General features: G+C 41.8%; 1 pseudogene; it reads right to left on the reverse strand.

The window, feature by feature from the left end:
- Positions 1-979: 979 nt before the first annotated feature.
- On the reverse strand, positions 980-4,396 carry LOC143565882 (protein PLASTID MOVEMENT IMPAIRED 1-RELATED 1-like; annotated as a pseudogene).
- Between the last annotated feature and the right edge of the window lie 5,347 nt (positions 4,397-9,743).

The following is a 9,743-nucleotide window of genomic DNA, read 5'->3' on the forward strand; positions in this document are numbered from 1 at the left end:
ACAAAGTAACAAATTGATGAGTTACAAAGCAAAATAAATCGATTCCTGCGAGGTATATGAAAAAATTTCAAACCTTATTCAAGAGCCGATTGATGTCTGTTTTCACTTTGAAGCAGAAAAGTGGATGGATTTCACCCGATTCAAGGTTACGAAAGTGGATCGATTCACCAGATTGAAGCAGAAAGAAAAGTGGATCGATGAATGGATAGGTCTGTTGTGTTGTGTTGTGAGTGAAAGGTATGTATTGTTAGGGTTAGGTCAAGGAGTATACAAATACAACAAGACAACCTTTTAATGCAAAAAATAAATATAAAAAACGGGGGATAAAATCTAGTAAAATAATATGCTATTAAGCATTCTCATTCGAACCTTTATATTTATCTCTATAAATACATTAAAACTCACAACCACTTTCATTTAAATAACATATTTTTTAAGTACACCATTTTGGTTAAAAACTCATCATTTCGGTACCATAAATAACACGACACAATCCGTTTAAAACACACCCTCACATTATGACCTTTTTTCTTTTGTTGCAAATATACATACATAATCAAACTTCAAAATCATCACGTGATGAGTTAACATGAAATGAAAATAAATCGGCTGAAAACCAGTCACTAATGTATATTGTTCATCAACTGGCTCCCAAATGAAACAGACTTTCAACATATATGAATCAAATCCACTGCTTCAAGAAACAAGCATCCATGTACAGTTTGACTCTTGTTAATGTATGCCACTATATACTCTTTACAGTGTGTGGATTAATAACTTACTAGAAAATTACACAACCACCAGAAGTTCACACCACTCCAAGAATTAGACACCATATACTCTTTACAGTGGATTTGGTTTTAAACATTAGTTAAAAGTAACAAAACATTTGTTACATAACTTAATGATGTCCAACTAGCACAACCATTGGACAACCAAAAACTTATAAGTGTATTATAGTACCATCATCAACATAACTTTATACAAAACCTGCACCACTAAGTAACTTAACCGTCTCGTTAGCGATAATAACACTCGGGTTCCTTACCGGTGGCTCCGCCTTCGCCTTACCTTTACCCTTTGATGATATACTCCACAAACTACCACTAGACTTATCATCAACTTTTGACTTCATAAGTGGATGTTTTGCATTTTTCTTTCCCATCCCATTCGCAACCAACCATCGTGATCCCGCCTGTTGCTGTTTCGCATTTGAACCCCATATCGTGAACCCCTTCTTATTTGACCCCGGTTCAGGTTCAGGTCCGGTTTTCACACCCGCGAGATGAACCTCTGTGATCTTGAACTGAGGAACCGGTTCACTTTCTTCAACCAAAACTTTCTTTTCTTCAACCAAAACTTTCTTTTCTTCCTCTTTTTCTTCGGGTTTGTTAAATAATGAATAAATAGAGCTGTAAATTTTCGGTTTTGGTGGAACGAAAACGCGCTCGACTTGAACGAGAGCGAGCATTGGAGTGCCAACGGGCTCGAAGTTTCTTAACGGATCACGAAGCTGAACCATCAACGCCACGGTGAAATTATTACCCAAAAGACCGCCTTTTTTCGAACCTTTGCCTCGTCTTGCACGCATCAAATCACTCGCATGATGAGCAGCGAGGATTCTCGAAGTTCTTTCGCTGATTTCATCACCATCGTCGAGTTCACCAGAATCCAGTCTCATCCATTCATCAAGCGTAACTGATAAACCCATTATCCCATCAATATCATCATCACCGTTACCATTACCGCCACTTTTGTTCTTGACATCCAACAACTGCAACCCACCCGTTCCTTCCAAACCCAACGACCCGTCTAAATTTACTCTTTTGCCCTCGAGAGCCGAGATTTCGCCAATGGATTGCGGGCTTATGTTTGAAGGTGCATCCTTATCTGACATGCCAGACTGTATTCTTAACCCCTCGATCGATAAAGCTTCGATCTTGTTCATTGCTGATGGAGCAAGATCCTCTAGTGACACGTATTCTTGATCCGACCCACTCGTTTCATACCCTTTTGACCCGTGGCCTGTTGACACTTGTCCAACCATTGGCTCATGCTGCAATGAATGTTTCATGCACAATATATGGTTATAACTTATAAAACATAATTTTATAAAATGCACAAATAGTCCCTGTGGTTTGACCATATTGCAAGTTTGGTCACTAGATTTTAAAAACTGCAAACTTAGTCCAAACTTTGTGGGAGTGTTGCAAGTTTAGTCCCCACTGTTAATCCAAGTTTTTATCGAAAAAGTGATGTCATGTGTCATTCATGTGAGGGTAATTGTGTCTTTCCAAATTTGAAAAAGTTTGCACTTTTTAACATTTGAGGACCAAACTTGCAATAAGATCAAACCACAAGGACCATTTATGCAATTTTTTTTCTAGTTTTAATTAAAATCCAAAAAGAATTGTTGCAAGAAACATAATATGCGTACCCGTGTGGTGCCTCCAAAGGCGGTGTGGAATCCGAAACAATTTGTTGCATGGTTTTACCAGATATATCTTCTAAAGGCATGAGTTTATTTGCTTGCATTGAAAGCTTTTTGATACCAACCGAAGCCAAACTTTGTAACACATCCATTACACCCGAGCCCATTTCCGCAGGCACAACAACCGGGCTAGAAACCTGCATAATTAAGTTCCCGCCACTTTTAGCATTCTTGAAAATCTCAGGGCTCATTGACCTCAAGAACCCTCCGTTACTGGTCTGGACAACGGGCCTAACCCTTCCCCAAGTGGAGGAAGATCAAGTGGCTCGTCAGGACACAGATCAACCGGACCACCCGACTCACTCGGTGAACCCTGAAAGATATTCTTGTTTAGACCCCACTCACGCATCAAAGCCTCCGTCTCCATGTCTTCCAAGATTGTTGCTTTTGTTTTCGTTTGTGGCTCTTCGGTTGTTCGCCTCAATATATCAACATTATCATCATCATCATTATTATTATCGTCGTCATCGTCAAGATTGAAGTTGAATAAAGAAGAACCGTTAGCCATGGAATCTTTCTCGAACTGTTTTAGCAACTGCCCACGTGGCGAGTTTGACTCGCTTTCAGAAGTTGAACCGAAGGGACCGCGCTCTATCCCAAGAATGTCTAAAAAATCATCAGCGACACTTTCGGTAACATAATCCAAATCGAGTGATTTTCGTTTCTCGTTATAACCGATTTTAACCTGCAAATTTCCAGTTTCTTTAGTATTTTCATTTTCTTCTTGAGAATCAGATTCTTCTTTCAAGTCCATTACATTATTTAAAGCCAACTCCAATTCTCGCAAGAGTAAATCTTTATCACCAAATTCTTGTTCTTTAGTTTTGCTCTCGGTTTGACTTTCGGATTCTTTGACCAGTAAAGATTCTAAAGTTTCTTTATCTGGTTTTACATTTTCCTTTGTGGGATATTCAATTCCCTGCTCGATGACAGAAAACGCACCGTCGGGAAAGTTTGAATCTTGATTTGAGGGTTCGGATGTTTCATAGTCAACAGAAATGATTGACTTTTCATCTTCTTCTTGGAGTTTCTTATACAACACACTAACCGATTCAGAAAGATCCGACTTTGATACCGGCAAAACCTCATCTTCCACAGACCGAGAACTAACATGAAGACTTTCACCTCGCTTGATTTGACTTTGACTTTGACCAGATGTCTTTACAGGAGATTTGACCACACCGTCACTATTTCCGACTATCAAATACCCAAAACTAACATTCAAAGTCGCACCTTTCGCCTTTCCCGATAACCTATAAGTAGTAGTCCATTTTCCCGAGCTCTTTTCATCCTCGAGCTCCTCTAGCGTAAGAGGAAGTAATCTAGTGAGGTCAACTCTATGTTTACCTAAGTCAACGTCGGGATCACCAAACACGGATGCATACAACAAAAAGTGTTTTGCTTCATACTTAGCAGAGTGGTGGGGCCCGCTTCTGCTACCATAAACCAAGCACGTGTTGGTCAAAAGCTCCTCAAACTGAGCTGCACCTTGCGAAACTTTGACCGGTCGAGTGGTCAACTCACCGTCACGTCTCTTCCACTTAACGCACGGTGTAACATTATCAAAACTTGTAGGAAGTCCTTCGACCGAATGAACTTGAAGTGTAAAACAACAGTTAAATCTTTTGTTGCGGATATAGTTAAACGATTTAAATGTGTTCCAACCCCAAATTGATTTCTTGTCCTTACTGTTACTGTTGCCTTTGGACTTTGACTTTGACTTTGTTTCGGGTAGTTGAGGTTTTGAAAGCAGTTTTGATCGGTTAGCGGTTGAATTAACGGTTATGGGCTTTGGTTTATCTGCATATAAGGCTTTACTCAAAACATCAATATCGTTTAATAATATATCGTTTCTTGAACTCTCGCCACTTCTCTTTGTGAGCTCATTTCTTGACATCGTTCTCACGACCTAAACAATTTATCCAATGTCAAAATTGTTCGGATTATGAAGGCTTTATGTGCATGGAGGAAACAAAAGGAATGTGCAGGTTTAATTAATAGTTAAGTGGCCTAATTATGTTTCTTGTTTACCAAGTAATTCGCTCGTGTTATTAATCTACAAATACCCTCATTGTAATTGTAATCTTTGTTCGAGCTTAATAAAAGACAGTAGTGTACGTAGGTCACCCTCACCGAACCACGTTATACTGCACGTACTTGATTTTCTCATTTCTGCATGTTTAATTCATTTGTGCATTGTGTGTTGGTTTTCCGGAGGGGTATAAACAAGCCAAGCCACTCGCAATCGGCTTGCAAAAAAGCACGAATCAAGCTAAGCTTAAATTAGGTCGAGCCTAAAAATAAGCTTGTTTAATAAACGAGCTCGAGCCTAAGCTTCACTTATCAAGCTCAAGCCAACTCACGAGCCTAAACGAGCTTATTGCTTATATAACCTTTTTTTATACATTTATATATATAAAAATTATGATGAAAACAACTAAATAATATATATTATGTTACATATAAAATTAAAATTAAATAAATATACACAGAAATAATAAAAAGAATATATCAAAAAAGAACTAATAAATAGTAAATGAGCCAAACTCGAGCCATAGAAATGGAGCTCGAAACGAACTATACCCGGTCTTGGCTGGTTTGCACCCCTAGTTTGACAAAAATTAGGTAAACCCTCTCATATTATGACTTGATTACAAATCTGATTTAAAGAAACTAAGATTCTATGGAAATTGATTATTGGAATGGATTAATGATTAAAGTTAAAATATAAAATACTTGCCTTGATGAATATGTGGAGATGAAAAACATTAAATTGTTGAAGAAGCTTTCTTTCTTTTCTTAACAGATGGAACAGAACAGAGAGATCTTTGTCTGAGATAGTCTAATGTTAAAACATATGAAACATGTCTGAAACACACGCTATTGTTATTCGGTGACCTCTGCTTGTTTCTTGTATTACAAATTGACCCTTGTAAGGCTTGTATGTTTACAACTTTGTTATTATTAATTGGTATAAAATGGACCAAAATATTTCAAACGAAACCCGATCTAAGAGAACCTGAACCTAAACCCAAAAAAAAATAAATAAATAAATAAAGAATCGTAGTAATTCTAGTTGGTTCTTGGTTCTAGGTTTTGGGTCAAAACAAAATAGATAAAAGAAATTTTAACTTTTTTGTTTGTAGAGTGAAAACTTTCTTTTTTGTGTTTAGGTCACCGCACTTCTCAATTGGAGAGCCCCGTTGCTTCACTATGGTCAGACCATGTTGTCTTAATCAAGCTCACGCTGGCTTCAGAGTGTGGTATGGTCGTTCCCACAGGAAACCAACCGCCGGTTGCCACTTGGCAGTCGTTGTGCCACCACAAGAGCAGAACTCTGTGGCGTAACACATGGTAGGATGAAAACTCGGGTGGGCTCAAGATTCGAACTGACAACCTTACAAAGTCAAAAGATCGAACGTGAAGATTGAAGACATTTATGTTAAACATTTTTTATTATTATTTGATTATTTGCGTTATAAGCAAAGAAGAATATGTTGTTTTAATTTTAGCATCATAGTTTTCTAAATTGTGTGTGTGTGTATTAAATACTCGAAACCCAATTAACCCAACCTGAAAAAACTCAACCCCGAATTACCCAAACCTGAAAAACCCGTGAGAAATTTGGGTTGGGTTTCGGGTCAAGATTTAAAACTTTGAAACCCAAAGAACCCGACCCGAAATCCGAAGAACACCCCTACCTGGTAGATGATTATGTCGATTTAGTAGGTGAATACAGAGTGTGTATGATACATGTCCAAGTGACCCAGTCAAATGGCCAAATAGTTGCAATTATAATCAGCTCCAATGAAGGGAGAAATTTATGGGTTGTATACTTGTATAATGTTGTCTAAAGGAAAATAGGGAGTCGAATATTATCTAAATTGTTCTTGTAATTGGAGACTTGTCAATTTGAATTGGTTTAAATTTGAGTTCTAACCCTTCTTGAATTAGGTATTTTATTTGAGTAATCGAGTCATTTGGTTGAGTTCAGATTCTACACTCTATCAGTGTATGCACCATTAAAAAATAAACAATAAAAATAAAATTAAAAATACAAAACTGTAATATAAACATAAGGGCATTGGCTTTAACTTCAACACATAAAACGTTTATTGTCCTTTCTAATGTGGTGTAGTGATCGGGAGTTTGAGTTTCTCTCAATGGAGACCCAAACTTACAACACTTTGAGGGGACATGGGTGGCTCAATGAAGGAAGACTGGGATTTTTGTGATTCGGGTTTTACCACCAGTGAGCCTTCGGGTGGGTAGGTTTTCCCAAAAACTGGAGATAACTTAGAGGCGCTTAAAGGCTCCGTACGGTTGTGTTGGGCCAGCTAGCGGTGACCTTTAGTCATTAGATCACTCCGTACAAAATACTTAGGTATTCTATGTTTGTTGGCCGTTCACATAAAACATTTATCTAACCACTTACCCATCTATATTTCTCTATTTCACTATATATAATCAGCACGTGTAAATAATACACATTTTTTTTGTCATAAATTGGATCCCACCTCTGTTACTAAAATATTGAAATTTAGAGGCCACAAACAATTTTGGTTGAAAACAAACCAAATATGTAAAACATCAAATGATTTAGCCCAAATATGCTTTTAACTTGTCGTTTTCACGACAAAGCAGCTCGACGCGCGGCTGCATCCGGGCCAGGAGAACCCGAAGCTCATTGCTTAGCCTACCCTCCTGGTAGCTAGCCATGGCTTCCCCCAACGCACCACTAGGAGCAGCGTGACGAGCCCACTCCACGCACTCCACAGGGGTGCGAAAGGTTGTTCCTCGGCGAATGTTCCATCGTGGAACATACACTTCATTGGAATCCGACACTGCAAAAAACAAAGAGCAGTTAGGAAAAGATGATTGAAAAATATAAAATAGGCCAAAAGAACCCTACGCACCTGTAGGGTCAATTACAGGCCGATAACCGCCGAACCCATCACCTGAACCCAAGGGAAATCCATCCAAGAGGTCAGGCAGATGGGAAGGTGGCAGAGGTTGGCGATACGCCCCATGCATACCTGAAGGATCGGCCGTCGTTGCCGATGACGGAGGAGGCATGGTAAAGGCCGCCGCGGTCGCCGCTGCGGAATCCGCAGCAATAGTAACCGCCGGCTCGGTGAAAGATGCCGTAAAAATGGCACTCACAGCCGGCGGTGACGTCATCTCAGCTGGAACAGTCGGCTCAATGGAGTGAGCAACTGAACCAGCGGAAGCAGGCGCAGGCGCCTGGGTCGTCGCCTCAGGTAGGCTGACCAAGCCTACCGTCATGGGCGGAGTGCTCTGCGCTCCACCCTGGAATGCGTCAACATCCACGCCTGCACAAAGAAGAAAAGTGTTAATGATATTAAGCTATGAAGTTAAAGATAAAGGAAGTTTGTACTTACGGGTTTTCTTGAGCCTAAAGGTACGGAGAGGCGGGGACGAACCCGATGGAGCCGGCCTCTTTGCGCCGCTCACCGTCGTCGTCTTGGGCTCTCCGGAGGTGACAGTCGCAGCCTCCGGAGCGGTGGTCTTATCACCACCGGGATTCCCCGCCACCTCTTCGCTCTCGGTCTCCGAATCAGACCGAGGCACCGGATCGGCAGTGGAGGCCACCTTCTCCTTCCCCTTCCCGCCGGCAGCCTTCTTCTTCCGCACCAACGGAGGACCATCTGCGGATTCCTCATCAGAACATACGATTAGAGGAATTCCAGCAGAGGTTTCAACATTGAGGGGTCGAGGGTTGAATAGCGCCTTACCTGGCCGCCTGGCGCTCAGGATCTCGTGGCCTAGCGGGTAGACCTCCACGAACCGATCCGCCGTTTGTTCTAGGATGGGCAACTCGTTCTCGTCTAGAGCGCGAGTACCCATCCGAGCGGGACCGTCGCCTCCCGCGGGTACATGAGCGACTGCAAGTCGTTCCCCTCTGAAATAAACAGGAAAGAAGTTAGAAGAAATTCAAAATCAACAAAAAGAAACAAAGCATACCGTAAGGAACAGAGTTCGAACCGTATTCAAGGACGATTGGGATCTTTTGCACATCCGCCTCCTTCCACACCCGGCTCATCCCCAGCATCACCATCCCGGACTCCGCAAACCGGTAAACCGGAGATTGGACTCGGGATATCTTCGAAAACCATTCCGCCTCCTCGTAGTTGGAGGCGTGAAGGCTGGGAAGTGCTTGCCCGTTCTTGAATTTCATGGCAAGGGGGATGGCGCGAGCGGAGATGTAGAAGAACTCCCGCTTCCACGAGCGAAGACTGCGCTCGGTTGCGCAAATCTTTAAACCCTTAATCCGGGTTATCAACGTATACCACCCCTGGATGCACCTCCAAGTGTAGAAGGTCATCAGGCGGTCAACATAGGGCTCAATGCCCAGAATCCGGCACACCCACTCGAAGTGCCGAATCTTGGCAATCGCCATCGGGTGCACCTCGGTCAGGTGCACACCGTGCCTCTCCAGGACACGGTACACAAACTTTGTCAATGGGAACCTAAGATTCCCATAAACAAAGAATGCAGCATATACCCCGATCTTGCCTCTGGGGGCATCGTACACCGTCTGATGGGGTTCAGGAAACTCAGGCTCGAGAGACTCGAGCATGAACTTCCTGACGACGTACTGGTACAGATCGACAGGCAGAGCACACTGGCACTCGCCAGCAGTACTCTTGTCATCGGCTGTAGATTCGAGATCACGAGACGACATCTTGCAAAAGAGAGAAGAAAACGATTTCAAGAGAATGCTCGGCTGAAAGATGAGTATTCGCCGGAAATCGCTTAGAAGATGAAGAGAAGAGTGAAAGTGTGAATTACAAAGAACCCTCTCCCCCTTTATATACTAATCGCAATTAATGCGATGCATTTAATGCGGAAGAGAGAGAAATCGAAGGTGCAATGAAACTATGACACGTGGCAAAGAGCAAGCTGGCAACAGCTATTGACAGGACGCATACCATTAATTTCGCGGCCACGCGCCCGAAAAATCGCGCCCACGCGCCTGAAAAAGCGTCTGGAATTACCATGTACTGTCACGTCACCATAACTTCCTGCACGTCCTGACACAGTCAGAAGAAACCGTCGCACGACGTTTCAGAAGTTTGGACTGTTCTTATCCTTTCACCAACTCTTCGAATTTCAAAAAAATTCAAAAAGATTCAAAAGTAAGCGGGAAAATACCCCTTACCTTGGCAACCAAGTAACCGTAAGACGGATGCGGGTACAGTGTTAAGGCAAAACCCTTCACATACCTAGT

This window comes from Bidens hawaiensis, unplaced genomic scaffold (genome assembly GCF_021521415.1).
Source record: "Bidens hawaiensis isolate Kalapana, Puna unplaced genomic scaffold, B.hawaiensis_p1.1 tig00022575_1, whole genome shotgun sequence".
NCBI lineage: Eukaryota > Viridiplantae > Streptophyta > Magnoliopsida > Asterales > Asteraceae > Bidens > Bidens hawaiensis.